This window comes from Gavia stellata, chromosome 17 (assembly GCF_030936135.1).
Source record: "Gavia stellata isolate bGavSte3 chromosome 17, bGavSte3.hap2, whole genome shotgun sequence".
NCBI classification, from domain to species: Eukaryota; Metazoa; Chordata; class Aves; order Gaviiformes; family Gaviidae; genus Gavia; species Gavia stellata.
This window is the reverse complement of record NC_082610.1, coordinates 15,673,675-15,692,075: the sequence shown is the minus strand read 5'-3', so window position 1 is coordinate 15,692,075 and position 18,401 is coordinate 15,673,675. Positions and strand designations below refer to the sequence as shown.

The 18,401-nt window shown below is 37.8% G+C and overlaps 1 protein-coding gene across 2 annotated transcripts in view; it reads left to right on the top strand.

The window, feature by feature from the left end:
- The window catches only part of PLEKHA7 (pleckstrin homology domain containing A7), a 158,414-nt gene that overhangs the window by 33,062 nt on the left and 106,951 nt on the right, over positions 1-18,401 (top strand). Inside the window, exon 1 of one of the 2 annotated variants that reach the window (XM_059825747.1) lies at positions 9,170-9,348. The exons of the other annotated variant lie outside the window; for it this stretch is intronic. The gene's annotated coding sequence lies outside the window, so the exon portion shown is untranslated. Of the gene's footprint in view, positions 1-9,169; positions 9,349-18,401 lie in introns of those variants that run through there. 2 annotated transcript variants of the gene reach the window in all.

Sequence of the window (18,401 nt, the reverse complement as noted above, 5' to 3'; positions counted from 1 at the left end):
TCCCTGACTAATGCCACCATACATTACTCTTCTTGCTGAGGTGCTAATGAGCAAGTGCCTCTTAGCCAAATACATTCTAGTGTGATTGTTCTTGTCAGTTGTTCTAAGGCCAAGTCTGGTACTTACGTTGGACTGCTTAAAACTATATTAATGTTTCATTTAACATAATACTTATTTCTAGCATAGGTAAGAGCTTAATGAATCTGTCCTCTTTTCCCCCCACTTTTGACAAATGCACGCATAAGAAAACCTGTGCATGTTAAGGATTGTGCTTAGGTGCTCTTGAAGGGGCTGTATAAACACTACTCTCTACCATTCAAGTATAGCGTTCACAAGCCTCATCAGCCAGGAAAGGTGATTCTTCATTGTGAGAACAATTAAACATTGGAGTAGGTTGCCTAGGGGAGGGGTGGAATCTCCCTTGCTGGAGGTATTCAAGACTCAGTTTGGATGACTCTGGATTATCTAATCTAAGGTCTTGCTTTCAGCAGAAGGTGGGACCGGGTGATTGCCTGAAGCCCCTTCCAGTCTAGGCTTTTCTCTGTCTCTGATTCTTCACTGGGAAAGGGTAAGGCTTCTACACCAAAGTCTTCCTCAGATTAGTTTGGGGCAAGATTTTGGGTATTGCTAGTTGTCCTTTTGTGGATGAAGCAGGAGATTTCTTCCTTTCTCTAGATTTAGTTTGATCATTTGAAGCTTTTAACATCCTTGTCTCAGCAGATCAGGCATCTTGGCTGTGTGGATTGAACTGCAGCAAAATGGGTTTTATGTTTTTGGGATATTCTAATCATTCCAAAAGAAGCTGGGATTCCTGACATTCTGGGTTTAGGATCATATCAGAAGAAAGTATATTCTTAATAAAATAGTGTATGATAGCTGAGGACCTACTTTGCCAGCAAGAAGAAAATACCCAACTTCTGATGCCCTTGTCATTCACCTGGTTGGAGGGGAGGAAGGAGATTATAGGTGCCATTGCTGGAAGCAGATTGATGGAGGTGGGAATTCAGGTCAGACTCCTCTGTTGGACTGAAAAGACCACGGAGGGAAGATGGTTAGAGCTTGGTGAGTTTTTACTAGATAATCCCATGTGTGTTAATTAAAAAAAAAAAGTTATTTCCTAGCTGGGGAAGACATCATTGTTTGTCTGAGACACCCAACTGGACAGAAGTTGAACTCTCTTGATCCAAGAAATATGCATTGCCCAATTAGAGCTTTGTGGGAAGTTTGAAGTAGTGGAACAAAACCCTATGTGTGTAATTAGACCATTGTGCATGTAAAGTAATTGTTTTCAGGATCTAAGCAGTTTTTAAGTATTACATAATGTAATACTTCATGACATGGGAAAATATATTTTTTTCAGCGAACTAAAATGCGATTTGAAGTTTTAAGAATTTGCTGACCTCTGCTCTACAATAACGCTTGCTAGCTCTCACTTACCGCTTGTTTAAAGGGCAGGTTAAGAAGAGAGGGAAAAAAAAGTAGAGTTAAATCTTAGTTTGTATATGGGATAGCATGGTAAACTCGTAACAGATTACCTTCTAGTATGCTGCAGATCAAAGACTTCTTTTGAACATTCTTGATTCAGAAGTTCTGAAGTTCACAAGTGGGTGTTTGCACTATTGGAGAAGTTTCATGGCTTCAGAGATATAGTAGAATCCAAAATATGTATTGATATTTACAAACAGCCATAAATTCTTTGCATGAACAGTGTTATGAAATACTAGTAAATATATGAATTAACTATTATATCTAATTTTTGCAGACAATAGGCTGGTGTCTGCAAGCAGGTATTGACTCAGTCATGTCTTCTAATTTTTACCACTTCATTTAAATTATCTCATGGACTGATTAATTTGCATCTGTTTGGTTTTGTTTGTTTTTTTGGTTTTTTTTTTTCTTCCTTTTTCCTGTACCTACCAGATTGTGTTAGAAATAAAGAAATTTTGGGAACTCTGTTTTAAGTTCTGACTTGTATTAACTAGTGGCAATCTGGTATCTGTTGGTCTCCTGCCATTACTGTTGTTGACGAAGGCAATTTTCCCTTCTCTGGTATTTGTATTACTGGTTTCTTTGTTTGTTTTTAAACAGAGCAGTCCTACACCCTACAAAATAAAGGGTTGAATAAGCTACGTGTTAATGCATGTCTACACTGTGCAGTGGATTGAACATGAGGCCCAGCTCATATACTTGTGCAGCACAACGCAAGTCAGAGGCGTTAGTTTTCAGTCAAAAGCAGTATAGTCATGTCTGCATGATGATGTGCCTGCGCTATCAGGTGTCTTGTAGTGTTCCATTTTCAGTCAGCCTGGTTCAGACACTAGCTTGGCTTGCTTTAGCTCAAGTTTCTCTGCCTTGTGCTATGTTTTACAAAGTAGATGTGCCCTAGCTTGTTGCAAATGATAGAGTACTTGATGTGTCCTGATCTTTTCCCTGGACACGGAAAGTCCTCCTTTTTATATGCACCTATTTGATGTTTTCTAAATCTGGATTATCTAGAATAGTGCATCATATTCTTGATAAAGTCTTGCTTTATCACTTGCAGTTAAAGTGCCTTGCTGAAAACTATAGAAGTCGTGGTTTCTAATTACATCTGGGTAGTTCTTTCACATACCTCAATTGACCTCATCATATTTCTAGAATTAAACTAACATTACTTAAAGAAACAAAAAGCTGTAAATTAATATAGGACTCCTACTATTACATTGTTGTTGTTATATAATAGTACACACAAATGGACATACCAGCAGCAGAGTCTTGATTTTAGGCTGTGATTTTTAAACCTAGTAACTTTTCTTTTAGATGGAGAACTTGGCTTTTTCCTCTGCTTGATCTATTCTGTTTATTGCTACTGGTAATGAGGCAATCCTCTTCTGAACCTCCAGCTGTTCCCAATCTTTGTTGCTCATTTGAAAAAATCCTGTTAGCAGAGGAAATGTGGTAAAGCTCTGCTTCTGTCTTGGCCAAAATAGGTGTACTGTAAAGGTGTATGGAGAAGAAAATGGGAGGTTTCTGGAGGAATAATAGTTCTGTTAGAAACCATAAATGTTCGGGAGATGGGCTTTCATTGTAAAGCTACTTCTTCTTTCATGTGGTAAATGTCTGTTTGCTATGCAGTGAGTATATTGCTTAAAAACAAAGATGCTGCTGGTTTGTTCTAATCTTCTTATTGTAAACCCTCAAATTAAGATATGGTCCATCTCTTCAGTCAGCGTAATCTGAGTCTGATTTGAGAAAATTGGTGTTAACCACCCTCCTTACCATAGTAGAGATAAAACTGCCAAGACATGAAAAAAGGTAGTTAAGGAAAAGCTTAACTACAGCCAAAAAACCCTTCACTGCTGCTTTTGGCTGTTACATCTGTGTGCAAGCCTGTTTGTTTGCTCTCATTGAAACATGCGCTGCGAGTTAAACTTCTAGAATGAATACATCCATTCTGCATTTCATGGGTTAGAAATTTCCATTCGTGTTTCTTCTAGCTTCTATTTTATCTAAAACAGACATCTTTTTTTTTCTTTTTCCTTTCCTTCTGAATGTTTGTTCTTTCAGTCTTTATTAACATCTAGAAATAGGGTGAGTGGCAGTTTATCTTCAGTTTGATGGAGTCTCAAGATTGCTTCCTTTACGCAGTTGGTGATTAGTCAGAGGTGGTGTAAAACTACAAATTGGTAAGGTTTTTAGGTATATCTAAGCATGGCTAGTCAGTAATAGGAAGATGAAATAAACCAAGATGCGCTTCTGGTGATTAAACTCTGTGTAGGTGTTGTGAGAGAGAAACAAGTGACGGCTTAGTGCACTTTTAAAGGCTGTATGTAGACAGATATGAAACTTGCAACTGAGCAGGAGATGGAGGTGTTAACTCAGTCTTACTTGTCTGTCTTTTCTCCTCCAGGAGTTTACCGTCCCCTTGGATCAGCCAGCGTAACTCTTCCTAACCTGGTGTCTCAGTGATCTGGGTTACTTTTATACTCCACTGCACGGTTTTCAAAAACTAAGTTTATTTTGATAGAACTGAGTTAAGGAACAGCTACCTGTACAGTTACAGTGGCTGATCCGAGGGAGACACTGAGCTTTCAAAATGTGGGGTGATGAGCTTTTGGAGGTATTAGCCTCAGCAATGCCTTGCTTGCAGCATAGTCTGAAAAGAGTGACTTGTGCTAGTAGTAGCCTTTAAACAAAGTCTTTCCAAGCATGGTGATCTTTTTAATCTCAAATCTCTTCTTAATCAACACAGACTTAATTGATAAAATGTATTTATAAGCTGAAATCTATGTAGATTTTGAACTCAATGAATTTCATACCTTACAAAAGTATACAACTGGCTATAAATCTTTGTAATTTATATACTGTGGAAGGTCAGTAAGATAAAATGCAAAATATTCAGAATCCTTCTGGCTGGTTTTGAAATTACTGTTACTTCCAAGAAAATAATGGGATCTTCGAAGTCACAGTATTGTCCTCTTTGTAACGCAGAAACATTAAAAGCAAACAGAACTTGACGGAAGATCATCCTTCAGAAGAACTTCATAGATCTTGATTGAAGCCTCAACTTAGTGATTCATGCAAACGCATAGATTGTGCAGTTGTCATAGACTTTTCAAAATAGAATATACAAATGATACAAAATCTAATGGAGTGTATGGGGTAGATGCATAAAATTATATATCACTAGTCAAAATACTCCGTAGGGTGGTACCTCTTCTTTCTTGATAAATTGTATGTGTGAAGTAGAATAATACTCCTGTGGAATTCTGGGGACTAAATAAGACCGAAAAGTAGTGTAGAAATGGCAATGTGGAGAAGGAGAAAATTAAAAGTAGCGAACACTATCTCTAGAGCAGTTGAGATCTCACTGTTTTATATGAGTAGGAATGCGTATTGTCATTTAGCACTTCATCGGAATGGTTTATGCTGCCATCATGAGGAAATTTTATTACAAGTAGCTGCTTCTACACTGTGGTACTTGTTCATCATTTAAACAATTCTAAGTTAAGACTGTTGAAGCTCCTTTTAGATTTCCTTGAGTATGCCTGCAGAATTAAGAGTATATTTTGGATAATTAAATTAGTTTAAAAAAAAAAAATCTTTAAAAATCTTTCAAGCACAAGCATTTGGAAATAAGGTGAAGTGCAAAAGTGAATCTGGGTAGGTCTGGTATTCAGGTTTCTCTGCTTTTGAAGATTCTTTTTTTAATTTTTTTTATTTTTTAAGAGAAATCCAGTGAAGCCTGCAGTATACTTGTCTTCTGACATTTTGAATTAAGAACCACAGGACTTCTGCAGTCTTCTAGATCCTTGTTATACTGTTTTTAGCCTGCAACACAGCAGGAAAAATCTTCTAGAGTAACACATCATTTATGATGTGAAGTTGATGATGTATGTTTAGGCTGAACAAACAGTTGGAAGCTTCTGAAATGGAACTGCAGTGATTTTTTTCTCTATCTTAGATGGCAAAATGAATCTCTTGGAACACAAGTAAACTGGGAATGGGTTTGACATTTTAGGATGTTAAATCAGGAATAAATCAGAATTTCAAGTATTGTGTACGGTCGTAGAGAGCAGTAATTTTCCACAGGCTCTGCTATTCCAGCTGTAATTTCTTTACAGTACCAAACATGTCATGCATGAGGGAAAATGCTTTCTTGATCTAGAGAAGTCCACTGGAGGTTTTTCTGTGTCTTTAAATACTTCTAGAGCCATTATAATTTTAATACAAAGTTACTTTCTCTGTGCCAAAACCTTAAACATTATGAAAGCTCTTCACGCAGCTTCACACGGCTTCAAAGTATTTCCCTGTGCAGAAAAGCTGTTTAGTATATTGATACTTCCTTGGGTCTGTTCCATTTTAGATGACATAACAAAACTGGAGAACAGGTCCACAAATAGTCACAGGTGTCTTACGTGTGATCTTTTTCTTTTCTTTTTAAAGGACATCAATAACATAGATCCCATACTTTAAGGTTCCCTTCTATTAACTTATTATAGTAGCCCTTTGGAAATTTGAAAGTTGTATCTCATTTTATGCTTAATACTTCCTTTTTCATCGTTAGTGCAAAGACTAGTCTGTCTCCCCTTCTTTTTTTTTTTAAGTGAGAAAACTGTTTAGGTATGATAGAGTAACTGTGAAGTAAGTTTGAGATCTTTAGCTTGTTGAATCTAAATGCTGGGGGAAAAGAGGTGGTCCTATTTAATGTGATTTTTTTTTTTTTTTGTAGTATATTTATCAACTATTCCCTTTTAGAGTTTAAAATTAGTATGTAAAAAGCTGTGTACTTCTTGCTAATGAGACAATTCTGATTTTTGAATGAGTGGTAAAGATATGAAACTTAGCCAAAATAAAACTTGAAACAAGTTGAGAAGAAATACTTCCATTAGGAATGGCCAGGATTTCTTAGCCTTGTATGAAAAAAAATTTCTGATTTGCAAATGCCTGAATATGATAAGAAGATTTTGTGTTATAGACAGTTCCTGAATTCAAAATATGTCAGGGACAGAAGCAGCAGCTGAAGTATTGGGGAGATCACAAGGAGCCTTTGAAAAGGGAGCAGGAAAAAACCGAGTGAGTCACCAGGATGGTGAAGTAGAGAACTGGGAGAATCTGGGAGGAGAAGTGGTTGCTTAAATATCCAGAATAATTGGATAGAGCAATCTAAAAAACATTACTTAGCAGACATGTTAGTTAAAAATTTCAATAGACAAAAAACCTCCTTGCAGTCAGGGGTTGTAAGAATTGATTTTACTGGTAACTCAATGTGGAGAAGGCATTTATGGCTGATTCTGAAAAGTGATCAGAAGGACGGGACACTGGGATTTCAGCAATTACATGTTACATCTTTCTTTCTGCAGGAAGAAATTAATTCCCTTCTGCCCCATGCAGTTTGTGGGAATGAACAATGTGGGAACTGCTGTCAGGTTATGCGAGTAATTACTAGTACATTTGTATAAAGTAGAAGAGTGAAAATTTGTCTGCACCGTACAGCTGAAATACAGCAGCTGCTTTCTGATGTTGCTCTAAACCTTGTATGTGCTTGTTTCTGGTTTTAATGTACCCGTGGAAGTTCTGTCTGGGACATGCTTACTGATGGAACATTATGTAAATGCTATTTCAAAGCGAAAATAAGTTACTGGTGACTAATTAATATTATGATTCCAGCTTAAAATATTTTGTAGTAAGCAGAGATTAGTGTTATTTTTTTAAACTTTTTGAGCACCTGCAATTAAATACAAAGTAAGTAAAAACAAATGTTGAGTTAGGATGGATTGTCGCTTACTTGCTAGATCTCATCTTCTGTTGGGTTTTAATGGAGGTACTTGTAGAGCATTTACTCCTAGAACCACTTCTTTGCATGTGTTTTCATATCTCATTTATAAGGTAAATAAGGAGTAATGGGACTATTTCCAAACTTTGAAGTTTTTGAGCCTGTGGTGATGAGTAAAGTAAAAGCTTAGGAAAAAGTTGAATTTCTCACACGTATGTTTGGTGAGCTGGAAAGGAAACAGAAGGCTTGCAGTTCTACAGATTTTTATTTTATCTTACTTTTAAAATTATGTCCCTTAATAAAAAGAGCATGGTACTTTTGCCTTTTATTGTTTGCATTGCATTTTATTTCAATCAAAACATTTTTATTTTTAAATGAATGCTATATGGAAACATAGCTAATAAATGCTTAAGCTATAATGATAGACCTCTTCGATTTTGTGTCATGCCTTGCGTATTGCTCTTTTGAGCACAGCCATAATAAAAATACAGATAACAGCGAAGATCACGGGAGCTGTGAAGAGCATTTCAACAATGAGAGTGAAGTCATAGCAGCTTCATGATAAATAACACCTCCTTTCAGCCCCCTTCTCGTCCTAAATATGGAAAGAATTTCAGTCGTGTAGTTGTAAATGATGGTATTTTCACAAAGGCTTCTCTGTGTATCTGCAGCATAACAAAATTAATATTAAATACATCTTCTGTACTTTGATATGACTGGCAGAGAATGTGTTGAGCCTCTTAAAGACTGTGGGTTGCCTAACATATAAATTTAAATGAACAACTTGTAAGACAAAATAAGGCAAACACTTCTCTTGCAACCAGATTTATTAGGAAGAGCTTTAAGGCAAATCTAATAGAAACTGTGTGACCTACTTAAATTAGCATAACATGTTAGATAATTGTTTTAACACAGCACATTGCTGAGACAAAATTTAGTTACCAAGAGCAGTTATAGTGAGTTTTCTCATTGGTTTGTGTGGAAGTTTTTTACAGAAAAGTTTTAAACTTATCGAAGCGATTGGACCGGAAGTCATTTTGTGATAGGCAGTATTCTGAAGGCAGTTTTAAAACAAAGCATAATAATTCCTGATAATTTAGTTACTTTGAAGTAGGAGTCATGGAACATGTCAAGGCTCTTTTAATAAATTTAATATCTCATAAAACTGCAGCGATTTTGAATTCATACCTCTGAGGAGAAGTTTGCAGATTTCATCCACCCATCCCAAAAGTGCTCACATTTTATAAGAACTTCCATTAAAATCATGCTTGCAATAACTGATTCTGCTTTGCTTTGAGTAATTAATCTGAGGAGGGATATTTTCTTGAAAGATTGCATTTAATTTGGCTTTATATGACAAGATGATTAACTTGTTCTAGATGGGAGGAAACCCAGAAGGTGATTGTCTGCAAACGTAATTATGCAAAGCTGCTGTCATCTCAGCCACAGACGTTGTGTGGCCAAGGACTAATGTTGAGAGCTAATTAAAATAATCCAACTCTTATTAAAACATCAATTTCCTGGTTTTAGGAATTATCTGGGATATCACACCGTAATTATAGTTTCTTGGTATTTGGTATTTAAATTTATTGCCTTTATCTTGGAACACGTGAAAGAATGAGGGCACTAAGTGGATGTGGTCATGCTGGGGCATCTCCAGGAGCCAGTGGTTTAACATCAGTGTAAAATCAACTAACATTAAATGTTCAAACTTGCATCGGTTACATAAAACGAGCTAATTATGGTTTGTTTCTCTTAAGCCAGTCTGAAGCACTGAAACCTATTTAGAGACCAGCTTTAGTCCTTTTTCTGTGTGTGGATGACCTGTTGGGAGGAAATGATGGCAGTGAGGTAGGCGGGATTCTGCTCTAATCGTCTTCCCTCCCCTTTCTTTCTTTCCCTAGGCAGAAAGAGAGGAGTGAAGGCATTAATGATTTTTTCAGCAAATGGGCAGAGGGCAAGTGTGGTCCTTTTTAATGACTGTGCTTCACTTTTGAATGCTTATGAATGCTTCAGGCTTAATCATGAGAAGGGTTAATGACCGACTGAAGCTGACGGTCTGTAAACAGTGCTGTGAAAAAGTGTTATCTTAGGTATGTATCAGTGTTCAGTCCTTGCGAGAAGATTGTAATGTTTCATTTGAAACCCTGTATTTTTTTCCTGTGTTTCATGGACTAAATGCCTGAGATAATATAAGGATTTGGTACTAATCTCTTGCTAACCCTTTTGGGTTTTCCATCCTGTAACTTTAAATGTGCAGTGTTTGTTTAGTGCCATGTTTTCCAGAGTTTCCTTTGTGATTGGAATACCTGTCTGAAAGTTGAGTACTGTTGTCTTAAACAATTAGGACAGCGAATGTTGATACTCCTGGCACATGCTGTTAACACTGGGTCTCTCACTACTTACATTCCAGGTGTGTGAAAGATCCTGATGAGAAGGGTAGGATTGCTTCTTGGTCATTGTGGACTTTGCTTTCAAATTGATGATTAATTCTTATCAAAGAGAATAAATATTTTCATTATTTCAAAAGTGTTTAAACAGATTTTATTACGAGGGATGAAAAGTGGAAATATTTGTAATGCATTCTGAAGTAATGAAATTGCTCTAGCAATCAGAAGCTCACTTGTGAATGAAATCATATCTTATCTTGGAAAATACCTAGCTATTTCTTATAATTGCGAGTCATAGGTGTTATTGTCCAGGCTGGACTTTATAGCCTTTGCATTTTTGTCCTTCTTGGTCTTGGGGGTGGGGAGGGAGGGGGAACCAAACCAAAACAAACCCAAGAAACTCTTCTCTTTTGGCAAAGCACCTGAGATTAGTCAGGTGGTGTAAACGTGAATCGTTTCACAGGCATCAGAAGATTAATCAAAACATAATTAGGGATTTTTATTTGTGTGTGTAAGTCAGTGTACATTTGCTCTGTTTTGTGTTGAAATGCATCCCATGCCCTTGAAAAGCATGTGGCCCCTGTTACCTTGCACACTGCCATGCCTAGTGCTTTTAGGTATTTCATTTGTTGTGTTTCCATAGATCTCATTGTTCTTTTAGAATTCTGTGCAGTCTTTACAGTGTGACTGTGATTCAAATGTGTGTTGTATATTGTATCATTTCACGGTTAAGTTTAATTCCTTCCATTTCAAGATGGTGTATGATAATGGAAATTTTAAGAACATAACAGAATATAACAGATTCCTTAGCATTATTTTTTTCTGAGATTAAAGTGACGTACCAAAGAATATGCCAAAATTAAATAAATAAAATAAGTTCTTACACCGACACAGAGTGAAGAGTTTAAACAGTTGACTGTTTAAAGAGACTAGTATGAAATATTTGCATTCCAGAGAATAGGTTAGAGTTATCTCTACTTCAGTTTGTAGTGCTGAATTGTCATTTAGTGGCACGTGAATTGACCTAGCAAATGAAAAAGTTTTGCTATGCAAATTAAATTTCTTAAGTGCAGTGAACAAATACAAGTATAATAAAAAACGCCATCTGTCTAATTAAGCAAATTAAATATTTCTTCAGGGAGGCTGGGATGACATAAACTTGATTAAAACAAAGTATACAATGTTTGTCTTTTAACTAAAAACCACTCACATTGCTTTTAAGTAGTCCAGGTATGCCTGTGGGCACAAATAAATAGAATTCAGTAGATGTAATCCAAGAACTGATGGATACGTTGTTTCCTTCTTTAATGCTCAGATTGTAATGCATTAAGATGATAGTTGTAAAGAAACAACCTTGAACCGATGTAAGTACAGAGTTCTCAAAATATTTTGTGTAGTTTTAGGGATTAATTTGTTACCTTTCCTGTGTCTGAACTTTTTATTTTTTTCATCCTCACAATGACCTTCAACTGGTTTTAATATGCTGGAGTCGATACTAAAAATATTTTATCAAGAATATTTCAGATTACTTGTAACAGTGATATTAACTGAATGCAAGCCAGCTCTGGTTTAGAAGCCTTAATTAGGAAAGCTTATTTTGGAAGTGGTTTCATTTATCACCCCGACCCTTGGGAGTTTGTACACCCTACAGCTTCTTTCTACTTTTGTTCTTTTGAAGCATGTCGAATTATAGAAATTTCCAACTTCAGAGTGAAATGACAATGTTTCATTTGCCTCTGATTGTAACATTTTTCTGTAATCTGATATGTGATTTGCACAATTCACAAGGCATTGTTCTTACAGGTTATTTGCTAGTAGGAATTTTGAATAGGTTATTCTTATAGATAAGAATTTATCAGGGCTGTTAACATAAAATGTGTTTGAGTTAAAAAGAACACTGTATGACAGTCCTCTTATGTAGAAGATTCTGTCTGATTTATCCTGAAGATCAAAAATAGACTCAGCCTTCCTTATTTACAAACCTATGAGATGTATATTACATACTCTGGAGCTTCATCAAGGGCCAGCAAGCTGAAGTTTGGATGACATTAAATAAGCATCGGTTTAGTTTGTATTAATGAGTTGTGTCCGTTGGAGAGAGAAACTTACTATGTTCTGGTAGCTCAAGTAAATTAAGATTTATTTGGGTCATGATAGAGAGGAACCTGCCTTCGAAATTCGAAGTAATTTAAAAAATTCCTTATAATATCAGCATTCTGGTTTCTACATGTGTTTGTAGTAACTGTTTTTATTAAACCACTTCAGTCCATCTTACATGCATCCATAGTCAGTAAAATACTAGATTTCCTGTTTGGTTTTAGTGAAAGTTTATTTAAAGTTTATTTGGCTGAGTCAATTTTTTTATTCAATCATTTTGGTTAGTTTTCTGTTCAATATTTTCACTTACTTGGCAGTAAATATTTGTCTCTCTCCAGTATAATTCATTTTTAAGTGGGATAAAGTAGCTTAATCCCATTTCAGGCTCTGTGTATTTTTTTTGTATAATAACGTCATGTCTTCATGACATTTTTTGTTGTTGTTCAGAAGAGTTATTTCAGATTTAAGAATATGGAATTATTTCTTACAGCGAGAGAATGTAACTTGATTCCCTGATTTTCTTTGAACTGAAGTGTGAGATACCTCCTGGTTCTACAGCACACAAAATTTATACTCTTGTGTTTACAAATGCAGTAAGCAGAAAATGGAATGATCACTCCCAAAGGGTCTTTGAAGATCGTCAATACCTGGTACAGGCCACAAAAATCTTTGCTCTGTAGAACTGCTTGGAAAAGTCCTGTCGCGATGGGTCAAGTTGATGAACTTCCTTTTATAAGGAACTAGGTGGGATTGTGGTTTGGTTTGGGCTTCTTTAGGTTTTTTGGGTTTTTTGAGTTTTGCTTGACTTGTTTTGGAATTCTCTCCTTTCTGGCCAGTGATGATGCTCACATGGATTCACAGCCTTGCAGCTCCGATAGCGCTGGATTTCAGGCATGTGAATCCTGCAGCTTTTCTCCACCGGACCGGTATGCTGACCTGAGCTTCCTCAGTGTATTGCAGGTGGCAGCCCTTAGGACTTGTGTGCTCTGTAAAGCTGGGGGGAAGAGGTGTTCAGTCCTTTAGCCACCTCCTTCCAAAGGCAGTGTGAGGGCAGTGCCAGGCCAAGCCGACTCCAGTGATGAAATGCCGTGTCACTGGTGCTCACTGCTGCAGCCTGTGCACCTCTTGCTTTCGCAGCAGCAGCAGCCTCCCTCTTCCAGCCTACTGCCAGGCGATGGATTGCTGGTAAGAAGTACGACTGTGTGGCCGGGTGATATGTTTACTTTGTTTCCTGGGTGAAGGTCACAGGGATGGTACAGAGTGAACCTGGTGGTGGAGGGTAACGTTTCCTGCTAGCGTTGAGGGTGAGATCATCCCCCAAAGTTTACATAGGTTAGAATTCAAAGATGTACAGTACAGACTGTTTATGTGTGCGGGTACAGAATAACTAACATCTGTGTACCTCCGACTGTCAGGAGCAACCAGATGATCTTGGAAGTTAGTTTCCAGTTGCAGGCTACTTGTAGCTAATTGTTTCAGCTGGAATTGCAGTTAGAGAGTAAGGCAAGGTCATAAGGAAGGTACTTCCTTCTTCCTGTCTATGTCATGCTCAATGGCTTTATATCTGTGAGCTTTCGTGACTTGCAGTAGGTTAATTTACAGCCCAGAAGACATCCTGATGTTTTATTGTTGACAAGAATTTGTCTTGCTCATTATGCAAATTGCTGTAGACTGATTGAGCCAACTGTAGGGCAGAATGGCCTGGTTGAGAACCCGGTACCTGGTTACATAGCAACTTCATTGGGATTTTAGTTTTGCAGGCAGGAGATTCGCTGCTGTAGTTCAGCAGGACAGGGTTATCTCTGACAGGCAGGATGCCAACTGTGTTCAGCTGCTCATGAATCAGTTGAGAACCTTTGGCCACAATGAAGTGTTGTTTAGCTTCTGCCTGAACACTTGCTAAACAGTAAAGAAACATGTATTGGTTATCTGACATCTAGATCAAGATTGCAGTTTATTAATCTCAGTTCTAGTATATGCCTTCTTCCCATATTTTCTGTCACGTAATATTAGTGAAAGCCATTGAGAATTTATGGCTGACTGTTGAAACATCTGGTGGTAAAAGTTACCTGAGATACAGAATAAGTGAAATAATTATGTCAAATAAAATTTGGCCGTTATGGTTCCAGGCTGAGTTCTGTTTTTCATTTAAAAATCTCTGAATGTGTAAGGAACAGGGAAGCTCCAGTGTAAAACGCACTATTGCACAGGAGTTTCACAGGTGGCAATTGTTTCTGGACATGAGAGCTTCTGGTTTGGTTCTTCAGTGATGCAGGTTTTCCACAAAACAGCATACCTCCTTTTGCTTTGAGGTACAGTAGTAAACGACGTTGTTCTAGCTAACTCCCTGAACAGATATTTTGCCATAAAGGGTCCTTTTGTGAACTGGGCTAAGTTGCCGCTGGTACATACCTCCACATGGCCCTCCAACCATTCTGTGTTGGTTGTTGTTACAGAATAGCATGCTAAAACCTGGTGTCTGTAGGTGCTGTGGGACATTATGGTAGAGGGATGATGGTAGTATTAATATGTGAAGCCTGAAGAAGGATCCTGTCTCTTGAGCACCCAGAGGAGAGTAGAAGGAATGGAGCCTTAAGCTACTTAGAAATGGGGAGCGGCAACCGCCAGGAAGAGTGAAAGAGGCAAGAGAGGGAGGTGTGCCACCTCCAGTTAGGCCACATAGGGCGGGAAGATGTGCCTTCAAGCACTAATGGCGATGTGCGGTTAGTACTTAAGCTGTGATTTTTGACTTGATGTAGAACTGGAATACCTCAGGTCAATGGAGGCCTGTGCGGGCTGCACCGTGGAATGGCTTTTGGGTAGTGCTGTCCGGATTGTCTTGCAAGTCAGGGCCCTGCTGTTGGACTTGTGAGCATCTTTACAGCTTGTCTAGTAGTAAAGTAGCTAAGAGCAGTTTCATGGTTGGGCTAAAAATAGAATTTTGTTTAGATGAGAATAACTTTTGGGTTTTTGTTCCAGATTGGAACAAAGGCATTGAAAATGTTATTTCTTAATCCAAGTAAGAATGTCTGGAAGGACTAAGGTAGGAAGCAAACATATCAGTCCTAGAAACTCCACTATGAATACTCAGATATTTAGAGTAAATTCCAGGCTTTGTTTCAGGTGTAGGAATTTTTAAAATCTAGCTTCACTCTGACAGAAAGGCTCAATCCAGACTTACTGTTTTTTTAAATCTTCCAAATAAAGTGGGATTCTTCCAAATCCAGAGTCTTTTGAAGTTCATTTTGTCAAGTAGTATTTAGCTTTTTACTATATGTTTTTAATGACTGATTCCTGGAATGATGTTCAGAACACATGGAAGCTGGTGTCTGTCTAGAGGACAACTAGTTTTAAGCCAGTGCCGCTGATGTCTCTGTGTGAATTCTGTGTCTCTGAAGAGGAGCATGGAATGAAACAAGAATTGTTAGCTTTCATATGTGACATCTTAAGATTAAGCTTCTGGATGCAGAAAATAAAATAAATACCTACTGCTATATCTTGCAGTTACTTTTACTTATCTTTTCCTTGAAGGACAAATCCTTAATGGAAATAAAGTCCTTAAATTTCAGATACTTCACACTTCAAGGCCCTTATTATTTCTACTTTATGGAGTCCCATCACTCCTATCAGCCTGCACGGTCACAGAGAGGAGCGCATTGGCATTTTGTCTTGCAAAAGGTGCCTTTTTCAAGAATTGCACGTGGGATGCAAGTTGCTTCCAAGGAACATTTTTGCAAGTTGAGTGTTGCAGAAGCAGCTGAAAGCGAGGTCCTACATACTGTTACATGTTTGCATATCTGGAAAATTAGGTTTGGGAACACATTTTTTCCCTCTTCATGGAAGGAAAAACGCAAGAATTTTGCCACTTGGACTTCCCAAAAGTGAAGGAAAGAATGACCTAGAATAGCTAGGTTTTAAATTTCTCTGCTCTGGTTTGCATCCCAGAGTGGACTCTCTTAACTGCTGTACGGGACGGCTGGGCAACGGCTGGGTTCTGCGGAGGGTGCTAAGCTCCACTTCTGATGCCTGGTTGAGAGGAACAAAGATGAACTTACGGGAAAGATGATGGAGGATGGCATAGTGCTTGAAAAGTCTTAAAACCTCTGTGTTGTTTCTGGTGCTAGTATTTGGTAATAGCCAGTGGAGTTCAAATATCACACCTGGATACCAAGAAAAGAGTAAGTAGATCTCCCCCCCCCCGGTACTTTTTCGTCTGACCTACCCAGCCTTTCAATTGCCCAACTGCAAATTTAAAGCACCTTCCAAAGGAGATTTCACTTATTTTTGTATCATAAGAGATTCTAGCTTCATGTTCCAGTATTAAGTTTGAGAGGGTAGCTTTACACTCACTGTTTCCTTCTAAAAGTAAATAAGAAACAGACAAGTTTGAGAAACTAAGCGGAGGTTCTTGCTTTTCTTGGGAATCTTGCCTTTTGAATCAGTTTTGTGTCAGCGTCACTAGACATTTCAGGGCATGACAGTATATGGACAGGGAGTATATGGAGAAAATGTGGGGAAACTTCAGTGTCTTTATGAAGTGTGCAACACCTAGTTGTTTAGTCAACTGTTGCTTGCTCTTTGGGATGTTTACTTCTTTTTAAAGATCTTTTTGGGAATGATGTAAAGCTGGGGGAGGATGTGGATGGGTAACAGGCAGCTGTCTCTAGACTAGGTAACTGGGCCGTCAAGCTGAACACACTTGTAATAGGCCTACCTGGATAGTGCCATGTATATGGCAAGAAAGCTGCCCTAACAGCAGGAGGGAAAGAGGGGCTGGAGAAATTGAAAGCTACTGAAAGGCGAACCAGGTAGTAGGAGGGCAGGTAAATGGGAAATCTTGAAGACTGGCAGGCGGCGTAGGAGAGGGGGAGAAGGTAGATGCGTTTTTTGCTTTGGAGAACCTAGTTTAATTGAAGTCAGAATACAAACATTTCCATGTGCTGCCTATTTTGTTTCAGAGGTTGTTCACTTTTCTTTGTTTTTCATTAGGCAGCCTACCTGAAAACAGCAACTGACCTGCTTATTCTGTATCTGCTTATGTGACAATGATCACTTCAGTTTTCTTAGAAAAAAAAAATCTTAGTTCTGTAGTTTGACCAGCAAGCTTAGGAGTGCAGCAGAGATTATGCATTATCATTGAACCCACTAGACTGCCTCAGAAAAGAGTGACAGACATCCTTCGGTAGCTAGGTTAGATGACGCTTTCTTATGTGGATGTTTTCTCCCATGTTCTGGTGTTGTTTCAAGTTCTCTTTTCTTCCAGTGGTTTTCTGTTATCACTTCTGGTTTGGGTTTTCTTGTTTTGTTTTTGTTTTTCCCTATATAAATGTCCAGTTTGTCTTTATCTTTGGCTGAGTTTTGGGGTTTCAGTGATAGTATCCTTCTTCAGTTTCAAATTTGCCATTATTCTTCAGTGTTGTTGTATATTTTCCTATTCTTGTGTTTTGTACAGAAAGGAAAAAAAAAGACTTGCAATTATGTCCTCTAAGTACTGCTCATTATATTTAATATCTTTGTAATATTTTCTTTGTAGGTAATACTGTTATTTCCAAACTCCATGTAATGATTTTTCCTACATTTCCTATATTTTTTTCCCTTCTATTTTAGTGTCTGTAATATATTGCTTAGCAGGCAGGGAAAATATCAAATATAACACTTTGAATTGGAGTAAATTACTGATTTATGGTATTGATGTTACAATAATTTCTGCATGACACTTCATTCTATTTTTATGACTACTAAACATTTTATATGCATTTTTGATGTATCATCACATAACAGTCTACAATATGCCTGCTTTCCTTTCTAGACTTGATGAAGTTGATTTAGATTCCAGTAATAAGGTTAGTTTCTATTTCTCCTTCAGTCTGCCTCTTTAGTTTAAACTAATTTTCCATTAGTTTACCAAGGACACTGCTTGTTTGAAGTACCTGAAGGTGGTCATGAGCTCGCTCTTCTGCAGTCTTTCAGCCTATCCCTGCTTTTTGAAGTGCAGATACGCCTCAGTTAGGTATTGCATACCCTTTCAGCCAGCAGCGTTAAATGCTGTAACGGCTAACAGGTCAGTTACTTCAGTATTAAGGTCACTGTAAATTCTGGAACACACAGCATTTGTACACAACTTCAGTATTAAGGTGTATGTTTAATTTTGTTCCAGCAAAGTAGTGAGTACTACGTGGCACGCTATGCCAAACAGTACTAATGTGGTTATTTTGAAGTAAGCTTCTTGGCACTAAAACACGGAAGTAAAATTCAAACGAACATGACTGCAGTTGGAACGAAACCCACTTGTCTCTTTTGTTGGAGGTGGTGTTTGGCAAGTAGGTGTGGATCCCAGAAGTAGTTCTGTGCTGTGTAATCAAGCCTGCATGTGGAAAGAAACAAAACGGGCCCTTGGTAAATGTTGGCTGCCTTTGTGTGGAGGTTTTCTCTTTGGTCCTTACCAGATTTGTCTCTTACTCCTTTCTCTCTCTCATGCCACACGTTCCCTTCCTGTTTCCAAATTGCTGAACTGGTGTGATGCTTACCAGTGAAGGATTGGTAATCTTAAATTCGGTTTTGGTCTGCCTATTGTTGTCTTGCTTATCCCCATCTTTAAATGCTATGTAATGCTGTCCACCTGTTTTTAAAACTGTGTGGTTTCCACCACTTTTTAAAAT